Raw genomic sequence first — 13,169 nt, 5'->3', positions numbered from 1 at the left:
CAATTTTTTTATAAAGAGTATTATAGGTATTTTCTATAAATGTCCGCATGTAAAAATGTTCACTATTTTATTAAGTAGTTATAATATTTTTCTGTGTTTTTTGGAGAGGTTAGGAATGGATATGATATAGTTTTATCAAAAACCAAATACTGTAGTATTGAAAAAAAAAAGTAAAAACCCAAGCTCACTGTGCGCCGGTGCACAGTGGCCCAGCAGCCAGGGGCCAGGCATCGAGCAGCCTAGCGCAGTCAGCGCTCCAAGACCGGAGCCCATCGCTAGCAACACACCGAGCAAGCCCTCCACCTTTTTTTCCTTTCTCTCTCTCTCTACCCACTGACGCATGGGGCCCAACCGTCATCTCCTAGCTCCGGCCAGAATCCTCCTCACGCAGGAGACCTCCTGTGTCCCTGATCCAAATTCAATTGATTTGATCGATCTACTTCTCCTAGACCACAATACGCAGCATATCTTTATTCACCTCCCTCCTCTCGTCCGATTTTCGCAAGAATCACCAAATCACCTGCCCTATCTCTCTGTCTACCTCAGTTTCGGATCTCGCCGGAGTCCGCCTGAGCAGAAGCTCCGCCACTGTCGAATTTGACGCTACCGAAGGTTCCCAACTTCGCATCTTGGTGCTTTCATTTTCCTCCTTGGTCTCCCTACCTCCCTCACCTATTACTTCGCATAAAGGAGCAGCCAAGCGAGCTCGTGACCCCGAAGGGAAGCACATCACTGTCGTGCCAACGTTGGAGCACCACCGCCAACAGAGGACTCCCTCATCGCCGCTGACGACACCATCGTAGACCCGACGTGCGCCTCATCCTCCAGTGGCTTCTTCATCGCCCGAGACCCCCCTTCAGCCGTCGCCGCATCACCACCGAGCTGCCCGCAATCTGCTTCTCCAACTCCAGCAGCCTCTCTCTGTTGTGTCTCCGGTGAGCGTTTCCCAACCATTCGATCTCTCTCTAATGGCTAGGATTATATCTCTGTTTTGTCATTTTCTTTCCCGAACCGTTATCCTTTAATGTGCGTCTATTCGCTCGTTAAGCTTAGCAGCGAACTTTTTGCAGCCTCTCTCAGTGCGCCATGTGGCCACGCTACAGTAACCGCAGCAGCTCAAAACATTGCCATGGCTGAGTTTTGGGCAGATTTTTACCCAAATTTCGTTTAGCTATATTTCTTATACCGTATATCCAAATTCACCGATTCTTTTTCCTATGTACTCATACTAATAATTAACATCCAGTAGAAACCAAATTTTACACTTTTTCATTGTTTAAATTTTAATTCATTAAAATTTTAATTCAACCATCCGGAGGCCATATCTTTCAAACCGTTCATCCGATTTAGTTGATTCTTTTTTTTTGCATTGTGATCCTATTGGGTTGTAGATGATAAATACCTCCTGATGTGCTACTATTGTTTGAATTTTAAATTCATTTCTTGATGTTTGTTGTTATTGAGTGGTTGCCTATTTATCAGTACTTTGTTTGAATCGTGTAGATTGTCCGAAGAGCGAATATTAGCGTTGCCAGGATTGTGAGTGCGTCTGACTACAACAACAATGTATAACGCAAGTTACACCTTGATCATCCTTTACCCTATTTTTTTCAATTCATGTAGTACTATATCACATTACTATATTATGCATGTGTAGGAGTACAATGGTAGTATGTTGTTGCTATTGAGATTGAGCTTAGTAGAGCCTTATGTAGATCGTGGTATTGTATTCTTGCTATGCTATGTAGACTGGGATTGGTTCGTGTGTTCATTGAGATTATGTGAGGACTATTATATAACCTGTGATGAAACTTAATATATATAATTCACCTCTGGGCGGATATGGTATTGCTGGGTGGTTTCAAGAACATCATGGTTTCAACCCTCTGAATGTAAGTGGAATGCCGCCCAGGTTCAAAAAGATCAAACAGACTTAGTGACTAGTAGCTTCCCTGTGAGACCACTGGCTATTATGGGCTATGGCTTAGTTGATCAGTTGTAGAAACCTTACCCGGATGTGCCAGCTGATGTAGCTATGGTAGGTGGGATGGACCTCCTGAGGGACTAGGTGACTGCTTCTGAAAGACTTCGTCTCAATCTTCGGGTTGGGTCCAGTGGGTACAGCGTACTAACCTATGTAGAGTGTATAAACTAATCATGATTAGCCGTGTCCCCGGTTATGGACAATTTTGAGCAGCTAGGCCATTACAGTTGTTGGATGATCTTGACAGATGATACACCTTAATGAAACTGAGTGGGAAACTTAATAATGGGTATAGGTTGGAGTTGGATTGCCCAATTCAACCATATGTATTAGCTGTAGAAAGATGAATAAAACTTGACTATTATGTAGTTATTAGGGAAAAATTAGCTTTTTGCAAAACAACCATAGTCATTCCTCTTGATATACCTTGCATGTAGATGTAGGTCTGTTATATAATTTCTTGTGTGACTTGTGATGTCCCACAAGCGTATGGGATCGCAGCAGTTTTCAAGGGTAGAGTATTCAACCCAAATTTATTGGTTCGCTCACAAGGGGAAGCTAAAGGATATTCCCAAGTATTAGCAGCTGAGTTATCAATTCAACCACACCTGAAATATTAGTGTCTGCAAGCAAAGTATCAGTAGCAAGGTAGTATGATAGCAACGGCACCAGAAAAAGCTTTGGCAATTCCCAGCAATGGCACCAGAAAAAGGCACGTTGACGGGATGTTAGCGCCAACAAAGTCTTGCAACAAGTAACAACGGAGTAGCAAGGAACAATAGTAGTAGTGACGGCAGCAGCAAAGTGGCCCAATCCCTCTTGTAGCAAGGGACAAGCCTAGGCAAAGTAACGTAGCGAGGACCAGTAGAAAAATACTCGTAGGCAGTGGATCGGTGATGGATGAGTGTGACGGATGTGATTCATCATGTAAAAACTATAACACGGAGAGATATGTGGCTAGCTCCCGTTCATCAATCTAATGTAGGCATGTATTCCGTATGTAGTCATACGTGCTTAGGGAAAAGAACTTGCATGACATCCATTGTCCATCCCTCCCGTGGCAGCGGGGTCCTAATGGAAACTACAGGATATTAAGGTTCTCCTTTTAATAAAGAACCGGACCAACGCATTAACACGTGGTGAATACATGAACTCCTCATACTATGGTCATCTTCGGGAGTGGTTCCGGCTATTGTCACTCCGGGGTTGCCGGGTCATAACACATAGTAGGTGACTACAACTTGCAAGATAGGATCTAAAACACACATATATTGGCGACAACATAATAGGTTCAGATCTGAAATCATGGCACTCGGGCCCTAGTGACAAGCATTTAGCATAGCCAAGTAGTAGCAACATCAATCTAGAACATAGTGGATACTAGGGATCAATCCCCGTCAAAACTAACTCGATTACATGATAGATCTCATCCAAATCATCACCGTACAGCAAGCCTACGATGAGATTACTCACGAACGATGAAGAGCATCATGGAATTGTCGATGGATAAAGGTTGATGATGACGATGGCGATGATTCCAGATCTGCCCTTCAGATGAAGAACATGATGTGGCGGCGCCTCCGTATCGCAAAACGTGATGAAACCTTCTCTCTGATTTTTTCGAGGCGAAACAGAAGATATAGGACTGATATTGGGGGGCGGTGGTGCCACGTGGGCCCCACAAGCCTGCATGGCGCGGCCTAGGGGGGTGGCCGCGTCGTGTGGGCTTGTGGCCCACTGGCACACCCCCTCACGTGGATCTTTGCGCAGGTATTTTTCTTTTATTCCACAAAAAATCTCCGTAAATTTTCAGGACGTTCCGAGAACTTTCATTTCTGCACAAAAACAACACCATGGCAATTCTGCTGAAAACAGCGTCAGTCCGGGTTAGTTCCATTCAAATCATGCAAATTAGAGTCCAAAACAAGGGCAAAAGAGTTCGGAAAAGTAGATACGACGGAGACGTATCAACTTGCCAGTACATTCAACGTACTGACCCTTGTGGATGTAACTTATCATGTTGCAGATTTTATGCGACAAGTGAGTGATACGATGTAGGGTTACGATGTCTATACTCAGCATTTGCATGTGGTGTTGATGGATTCATGAAGATTTTATTTGCTTTTCCGCTATTTTTGTGTGTATGGTAGCCATGAGCTACGAGGTATGTATTATATTAAATTCTGGATCTACGATGTAATATTATGATATGTGGTTTATTCTTGATATTACATCTTGTACTGTGTGTGCTAGCTATTGATCCACGGACTAGCACAGTAAGCACAGAGACATCGAATCTTATCAGGTTCGGGTCGTTACAATTATAAGCAATGACTTTCTCTTCAACTGGATTGGGTTTAACTACATTGACTTCTAAGGGAGCATGATATTTAAACCACTTCTCTTTAGGGAGATCAGTATGAGCAGCAAATGATTCACACAATGAAGCTACTATCTCAGAGTCAAGTCCATATTTAGCGCTAAAATCACAAAAAGTATTTGTTTCAACAAAGGATTTAACGCAATTGAACTTAAGATTCATACATGGATCCTTACCTTCATCAAACTCCCAATCTTCAGAGTTGCGTTTAATTCTTTCTAATAAATTCCATTTGAAGTCAATATCTCTCTTCCTAAAAGAACCGGTACAAGAAGTGTCAAGCATGGTGCGATTATCATGAGAAAGCCGAGCATAGAAGTTCTGAATGATAATTTCTCTCGAGAGCTCATGGTTGGGGCATGAATATAACATTGATTTAAGCCTCCCCCAAGCTTGAGCGATACTTTCTCTGTCACGAGGCCAAAAATTATAAATATAATTCCGATCACGATGTACCAGATGCATAGGATAAAACTTTTGATGAAATTCCAATTTCAATCGGTTGTAGTTCCATGATCCAGTATCATCACATAGCCTATACCATGTCAATGCTTTATCCCCCAAAGATAAGGGAAAGACCTTCTTATTGACCTCATCCTCGGGCAAACCTGCAAGCTTCAATAAATCACAAACTTCATCTACATAGATTAGATGCAAGTCGGGATGTGATGTTCCATCTCCTGTAAAAGGATTAGCCAACAGTTTCTCTAGCATACCCGAAGGAATTTCATAACAAGTATTTTCAGTAGGTGCAGCAGGTTGAGGAGCAACTACTTGTGCTTCCGTTCGAGGTGAAGATACCCCGAACAAGCTCCTCAAAGGATTAGTTTCCATAGTGACAAGTGACAATAAATTTGAGCACACTATATACATGTTTCCTTACCAAATTCCACTTACCAAAGGCGCTTCACTCCCCGGCAACGGCGCCAGAAAAGAGTCTTGATGACCCACAACTGTGGGGGATCTATCGTAGTCCTTTCGATATGTAAGAGTGTCGAACCCAACGAGGAGCAGAAGGATCTCACAAGTGGTTTTCAGCAAGGTATTCTCTGCAAGCACTGAAATTATCGGTAACAGATAGTTGTGTGATAAGATGATTCGTGGCAAGTAGCAAGTAACAAGTGGCAATAGTAACAAAGGTGCAACAAGATGGCCCAATCCATTTTGTAGCAAGGGACAAGCCTGGACAAACTCTTATAGTAGGTAAAGCGCTCCCGAGGACACATGGGAATTTCTGTCAAGCTAGTTTTCATCATGTTCATATGATTCGCGTTCGCTACTTTGATAGTTTGATATGTGGGTGGATTGGTGCTTCGGTGCTGCCCTTACTTGGACAAACCTCCCACTTATGATTAACCCCTCTGGCAAGCATCCGCAACTATGAAAGAAGAATTAAGACAAAGTCTAACCATATCATTAAACTAGTGCATCCAAATCAGCCCCTTACGAAGCAACGCATAAAGTAGGGTTTAGGCTTCTGTCACTCTAGCAACCCATCATCTACTTATTACTTCCCAATGCCTTCCTATAGGCCGAAATAATGGTGAAGTGTTATGTAGTCGACGTTCACATAACACCACTAGAGGAAAAACAACATACAACGCATCAAAATATCGAACGAATACCAAATTCACATGACTACTTATAGCAAGACTTATCCCATGTCCTTAGGAACAAAAGTGACTACTCACAAAGCATAATCATATTCATGACCAGAGAGGTAGTGAATAGCATCAAGGATCTGAACATATAATCTTCCACCGAGTAATCCAACTAGCATCAACTACAAAGAGTAATTAACACTACTAGCAACCTTACAAGTACCAATCGGAGTCGCGAGACGGAGATTGGTTACAAGAGATGAACTAGGGTTTGGAGATGAGATGGTGCTGATGAAGATGTTGGTGGTGATGAGTCCTCTCCGATGAGAGGAGTGTTGGTGATGACGATGGCGATGGTTTCCCCCTCCGGGAGGGAAGTTTCCCCGGCAGGACGACCCTGTCGGAGCTCTAGATTGGTTCTGCTCAAGTTCCGCCTCGTGGCGGCGGCAACTCCTCCCGAAATCCTCCTCCTGATTTTTTCTGGGACGAAACCCTCCTTATAGCAAAAGAGGGGAGCCAGAGGGCCAACAGGGAGCCCACAAGCCCCCTAGGCGTGGCCACGGGGTAGGCCGCGCCTAGCAGGCTTGTGGCCTCCTAGTGGCTCCCGTCTGGTACTTCTTTCGTCCAGTATTTTTTATAAACTCCAAAATAATTCCTTGTTGATTTTCACGGCTTTTGGAGTTGCGGAGAATAGGTATCTCAAACTTGCTCCTTTTTCAGGCCAGAATTCCAGCTACCGGCATTCTCCCTCTTCATGTAAACCATGTAAAAGAGAGAAAAGGCATAAATATTGTACTGTGAAGTGTAATAACAGCCCATAATGCGATAAATATCAACATGAAAGCATGATGCAAAATGGACGTATCAAATCCCAGTCTTGATTCACGCCAACCCAACAAACACCTTCGGAGATACCTGTAGAGCACCTTTATAGTCACCAAGTTACGTTGTGTGTTTGATACACACAAGACATTACTCCGGTGCCCGGGAGTTGCATGATCTCGTGGTCATAGAAACAAATACTTGACATGCAAAAAATAGTAGCAATAAACTGACACGATCATATGCTACGTTCATAGTTTGGGTCTTGCCCATCACATCATTCTCCTAATGATGTGATCCCGTTATCGAGTGACAACTCATGTCTATGGCCAGGGAACCTTGACCATCTTTGATCAACGAGCTAGTCAAATAGAGGCTCACTAGGGACATTGTGTTATCTATGTATCCACACATGTATTGGAGTTTCCAATCAATACAATTATAGAATGGATAATAAACGATTATCATGAACAAGGAAATATAATAATAACCAATTTATTATTGCCTCTAGGGCACATTGCCAACAGGTGGGCACACTTTTATGGCTTGGGGCCTCCTACCAACTCTCCTCGCCTCATTCTCCAAGCTATAAATTCACATATATCCCAAAAACACCAGCAAATCTCCCGAAACACTTTTTTCGTCACCACAAGTCTCTGTTTCATCATGTGTCCATCTGGAGCCATGTTCCGATGCCCTGCCCGAGGGGGATCGATCATGGAGGGCCTCTACATCAACCTTGCTGCTCCCATGGTGATCTATGAGTAGTTCACCATAGACCTATGGGTCTGTAGTTAGTACCTAGATGCCTATCTCTCTCTATGTTCTTCTTTGCCAAGATCACCACGATTCCCGCTGTGATCTATCTTATGTAATCACTCTTGTGCGGTGCGTTTGTTGGGATCCGATGAATTGTGGGTTTATGTTCAGATTATTCATGATATTATATTGAGTTCCTTGCTTGTCTTTCATATATATGCATTATTATGATAGCTTCATAATTATTTTTGATCTATCAGTTTGTTTTGACCAACTAGATTGATTTATCTTCACTCGGAGAGGTGCGTTGTAGTGGGTTCAATCTTGTGGTGATCAATCCTAGTGACAGAAATAGACATGACACATATTATATTGCTGCCACTAAGGATAGAGCGATGGGGTTTATTCATATTAATTGGATTTACTTTGTCTACATCATGTCATTATCCTCCAATCATTACTCTATTTTTACTTAATACTCTAGATGCATGCTGGATAGCGGCCGATGGGTGGAGTAATAATAGTAGATGCAAGCAGGATTCAGTCTACTTGCTTATAGACGTGATGCCTATATGTGTGATCATTGCCATAAAAATATATTTCATAACTATGTGCTTTTCTATCAATTGCCCAACAATAATTTGTTTACCCACTGTATGCTTTCTCGAGAGAGAAGCCTCCAACAAAAATTATGGCCCGTGGGTCTCCTCACATATATATTCCCAAAAACTCTAAATATCTCTTTGCCTTTTATTATTTGCATTTACGCTTTTATTCAATATATTTACATTATCTATCTATCGCTACTTATCGCTTGAAAGTAACGAGTTCAAGGGGATTGACAACCCTTTTGCCCGCGTTGGGTGCAAGTGTGTGCTCTTCTGTGTGCACGCGCTGAAGACGAGAAGTTATGTGGTCCTCCTATTGGTTCTATAACCTTGGTTCTCACTGAGAGAAATACTTACCTCTATTGTGCTGCATCATCCCCTCCTCTAAATTCCAACGTAGTTTACAAGTATCAATGGGGTTCATTTATATTAATTGGATTTGATTTGTCTACATATGGCATCATCGTTCAAGCATTACTTTGTTTTTACTTAATACTCTAGATGCATGCTGGATAGCGGTCGATGGGTGGAGTAATAGTAGTAGATGTAGGAAGGAGTCGGTCTACTTGCTTATGGGCATGATGCATATACACATGATCATTCCCATGACTAAATATTGCATGATTATTCGCATTTCTATCAAATGCCCAACAGTAATTTGTTTGTCTACTCACTATATGATTTCTTCAAGAGAGAAGCCTCTAGCAAAAATTATGGCCCCGGGTCTCTTCACAAATATATTAACAAAAACTCTAAATACCTCGCTGCATTTTATTATTTGCATTTACTTTTTATATTTAATATATTTATATTTTCTATCTATCACTACTTATCGCTTGCAAGTAAGGACTTCAAGGGGATTGACAACCAACTTGCCCGCGTTGGGTGCAAGTGTGTGCTATTTTGTGTGTAGGCCCTGAAGAAGGGAAATTGTGTGGCCCTCCTATTGGTTTGATAACCTTGGTTCTTGCTGAGGGAAATACTTACCTTTACTATGCTGCATAATCCCCTCCTCTTCGGAGAAAATACCAATGCAGTTCACAAGTATCAGTGGTGGAGATGGTGATGGAGATGGAGATGCAGATGGAAAATTACGTCTAGGGTTGTTGTGGATGATGAATATGGAGGTCTCGGTGATGTTCTGATATTCTTCTTGTGTTGGACCTTTTATAGAAGTTCTGGGGTTAGACGGGAGGGCGGCGCTGGCATTCCATGTTGGAAATGTGCCCTAGAGGCAATAATGAAATAGTTATTATTATATTTCCTTGTTCAAGATAATCGTATATTGTCCATGCTAGAATTGTATTGAATGGAAACTCAGATACATGTGTTGATACATAGACAACACATTGTCCCTAGTAAGCCTCTAGTTGACTAGCTCATTGATAAAAGATGGTTAAGGTTTCCTAGCCATGGACAAGTGTTGTCACTTGATAACGGGATCACATCATTAGGAGAATGATGTGATGGACAAGACCCAAACTATGAACATAACATGTGATCGTGTTATTTTATTGGTACTGTTTTCTAGATGTCAATTATATATTCCTATGACCATGAGATCATGTAACTCACTGACACCGGAGGAATGCCTTGTGTGTATCAAACGTCGTAACGTAACTTGGTGACTATAAAGGTGCTCTACAGGTATCTCCGAAGGTTTCCGTTGACTTAATGTGGATCAAGACTGGGATTTATCACTCCGTATGATAGAGAGGTATCTCGGGGCCCACTCGAGAATACAACATCACAATAAGCCTTGCAAGCAATGTGACTAAAGAGTTAGCCACAGGATTTTGTATTACGGAACAAGTAAAGAGACTTGTTGGTAACGAGGTTCAAATAGGTATAGAGATACCGACGATTGAATCTCGGGCAAGTAACCGAAGAACAAAGGGAATGTTGTACGTGATTGACTGAATCCTTGACATAGAGATTCAACAGATAAAGATCTTCATAGAATATGTAAGAGCCAATATGGACATCCAGGTCTTGCTATTGGTTATTGACCGAAGAGTGTCTCAAGTCATGTCTACATAGTTCTCGAACCCACAGGGTCTGCACACTTGAGGTTTGGTGACTGAAAGTTGTTCGGAGCCCCGGATGAGATACCGGAACTCATGAGGAGCTCCAGAATGGTCCGGAGGTAAAGATTTATATATAGGAAAGTTGCATTTGGCTTCCGTAAAATTTCGGGCATTACCGGTAAAGTATCGGGAGTAACGAATGGGTTCCGGGCTTTTATAGGGAGGGGCCACCCACCCGGGAGAGGACCTAGTAGGCCTAAAGCTAGCACACCAGCCCAATAAGCTCATGCCTGATGATGAGTTGATGGATATACTTCTCGCCCCTCATTGGTTACTCCAAGTGGGAGGTGGAGATGTAGTCAGCAACATATTTCCCTTACACGGGGACTGTAAGGTTTATTGAACCAGAAGGACTCCGAGGATCAACAAGTAGGTGTCTGCTACTCTGGCGCTAGCCGAAGACGTGGACCTGCACACACAACAAATAACTTTGCTCCCAACGAGTACAGAGAGGTTGTCAATCTCTCCGACCTTGTAGTTTGCAAAGGATCAAAACACAAGTGGTAATAGTGATAATGATTGCAACGGAAAAGTAAATAAAAGTGGTAAATGGTGGAGGTGTAAGCAATGGTGGTGATATGGACCTGAGTCATATGATGTTCACTAGTGATGTCTCTCTCCCCAAAGACGATAAACAACTATGCATGGGTAAACAAATTACAGCTCGACAATTGACAGAATTATAAACGCACCGCAATGCTAATTATGCTACTTGAAAGTTAGAGGCTCAATAGTAATGGGCAGTACGCCAAGACAAGTAGACCGTTTATCCATCAGCATCTACTTACTAATCATCCACCTTGAGATATCTATCCAGAACATCTCGCTAGTATTAAGTTGTGAGTCCCACCCAAAGTGTAAACTCAAAGCAACGAACAACTACATTAATGAACTTTGCGTAAGGTAAACAATACTTGCAACCGCACTCACAAGCACCGTTGTTTTCTCCCTGGTGGCAACAACACATCCCCTAGTCTCATGTTTCTGTGTCTCAAGCTAGACATCATAGGGCATGAACCAACAATCATGTATAACGCTCCCTCTTGGAGTTACAATCTACTACTCGGCCAAAGCAATAAAGATCAACGGGGAACATGCATGAATCACTAAAGAACACAATATAAAAGCATAATCAAATATATATAACTCATCACAATCTGAACATAATCTCATAATCCATCGGATCCCAGCAAACCGAGCATAGCAATAGCAGGAAAATTACATAGATGCCTTGATCATCTAGGGCAGTTCACAAGGGCTAATCATTGAAGCACAGGATTGGAGAGAAGACATCACATAGCTACTGGTCATGGACTCATGGTCCAAGGAGGACTACCCACGGCACGTCTGGGAAGCGTCCATGCTGGTGGAGAAGCTCCCGGAGGTCAATCCTCCCTCCGGAAGGGTGCCGGGAAGAGGTCTCGTGACGCTCCCGATCTCGGAAGCATTGCGGCGGCGGAACGATGGAGAAATTCATGATTCTGGATATGCTGGAAGGGTTTCCGATCGGAGGGGTAAATATAGGCCAAAGGAGGGCGTCAGAGGAGGTGGGGCCCACCCAGGCGACCTGTGGGCGCGGCCAGGGGCCAGGCCACGCAGGGAGGCCGCCTCGGCAGCCCCTGGCTCCCCTCTGGCCCATCTTCGGTGCTCCGGAAGCTTCCGTCACGCTGATTTTTATATAGTTTTCTCAGTATCTTTTGGACTCTGGAAATTTGGGTAAAAGTCCCTACAAAAAAGACATCAGTAGACAGAAACTAGCACTAGGTGCACTGAGTTAGTAAGTTAATCCAAATATGTGTAAAAAATATGAAAGTATATCAAAACATATAACAATGTCACCCAAAAGATCATGGAACAAGCAGAAATTATAGGTACGTTTGGGACGTATCAACATCCCCAAGCTTAATTTCTGCTCGTCCTCGAGTAGGTAAATTATAACACAAATAATTTATGTGGTGACATGCTAACACACATATAAGAACTTCAAAGTAAAGCAAGTGATATATGCAATTCAAGTCAAGACACTAACAAGCAAGAGTCTATATTTAGTATTGAAAATAGCAAAGTAAGAACATAAAGGTGCAAGAGCTCTCGTTGTCCGTGACTTGAATGTCTCCAAATGGTGTTTGCGTGCAAGAAGTGGGAGATGGGTTTAGAGTATAAAAATATTTTTTTAGTTGAGAACTCAATCTACTAAACTTCACACTTGGTCTCCTTCAGAATCTTATTTTGACTCATCCCCAGACCACTAGTCAGGCACAAGTCAAAATGACACTCTCCCTTTCGACTCTGAGCACTCATGCAATGAATGAGCGCAAGCAATATATGATGGAACTTAGGATGACAAAGAGAATAATGATGGGGAAGGAAGACAAAAAGGTGTGAAAGGCTCACATCAATGAGGACAACCATAGGCGAGAGAAAACCAAATGATAGATATGATCTGAGGAGTAGGGATTGCCATGCAATGCATGCACATATGAGCTAAGGTAAGCTCTCCGATGGAACTAGTGGGGGTGCATCCAACTTGCTTTCTCATGAAGACCTAGAGCTCATTTGAGGAGGCTCATCATTGGAATATACAAGCCAAGTTCTATAGTGTAAGGGTCCCCACATAGTTATGCATGAATGATAATCTCTATGGAGTACAAATATAACAATGTAGTACGAGTGTGGATCTTTCAAAAGGAATAGTAGTGTTGCCCTCTTCTCTCTTTTCATTTCCTTTTTTCTTTTTATTTTTTTCCTTTTTTATTTTGTGTGTGGCCTCTTTGGCTCTTTCTATTTATCTCTCATTTGTCCTCTTTGGGATCTTTTAATTTGTCCTCTTTGGGATATTTTAATTTGTCCTCTTTGGGAACTTTTCCTCACTTAACAGCAACACTCTATGTTCTACAAGAATAAAAAGAGGATCATCACACTTTATAA

General features: G+C 42.4%; 1 long non-coding RNA gene across 2 annotated transcripts; it reads left to right on the top strand.

Moving 5' to 3' along the window:
* Window positions 1-337: 337 nt before the first annotated feature.
* Window positions 338-1,614, top strand: LOC123414637. 2 transcript variants are annotated; one of them, XR_006614571.1, is made up of 3 exons: window positions 338-612; window positions 697-935; window positions 1,504-1,614. It is a non-coding gene; the product is annotated as an uncharacterized LOC123414637 (long non-coding RNA). The 2 variants fall into 2 exon arrangements; XR_006614577.1 differs by having other exon boundaries at window positions 691-935.
* Window positions 1,615-13,169: the final 11,555 nt, after the last annotated feature.

This window comes from Hordeum vulgare, chromosome 1H (assembly GCF_904849725.1).
Source record: "Hordeum vulgare subsp. vulgare chromosome 1H, MorexV3_pseudomolecules_assembly, whole genome shotgun sequence".
NCBI lineage: Eukaryota > Viridiplantae > Streptophyta > Magnoliopsida > Poales > Poaceae > Hordeum > Hordeum vulgare.
Note: the sequence above shows the minus strand (reverse complement) of the source record. Positions and strands in the feature narration are given on the sequence as shown.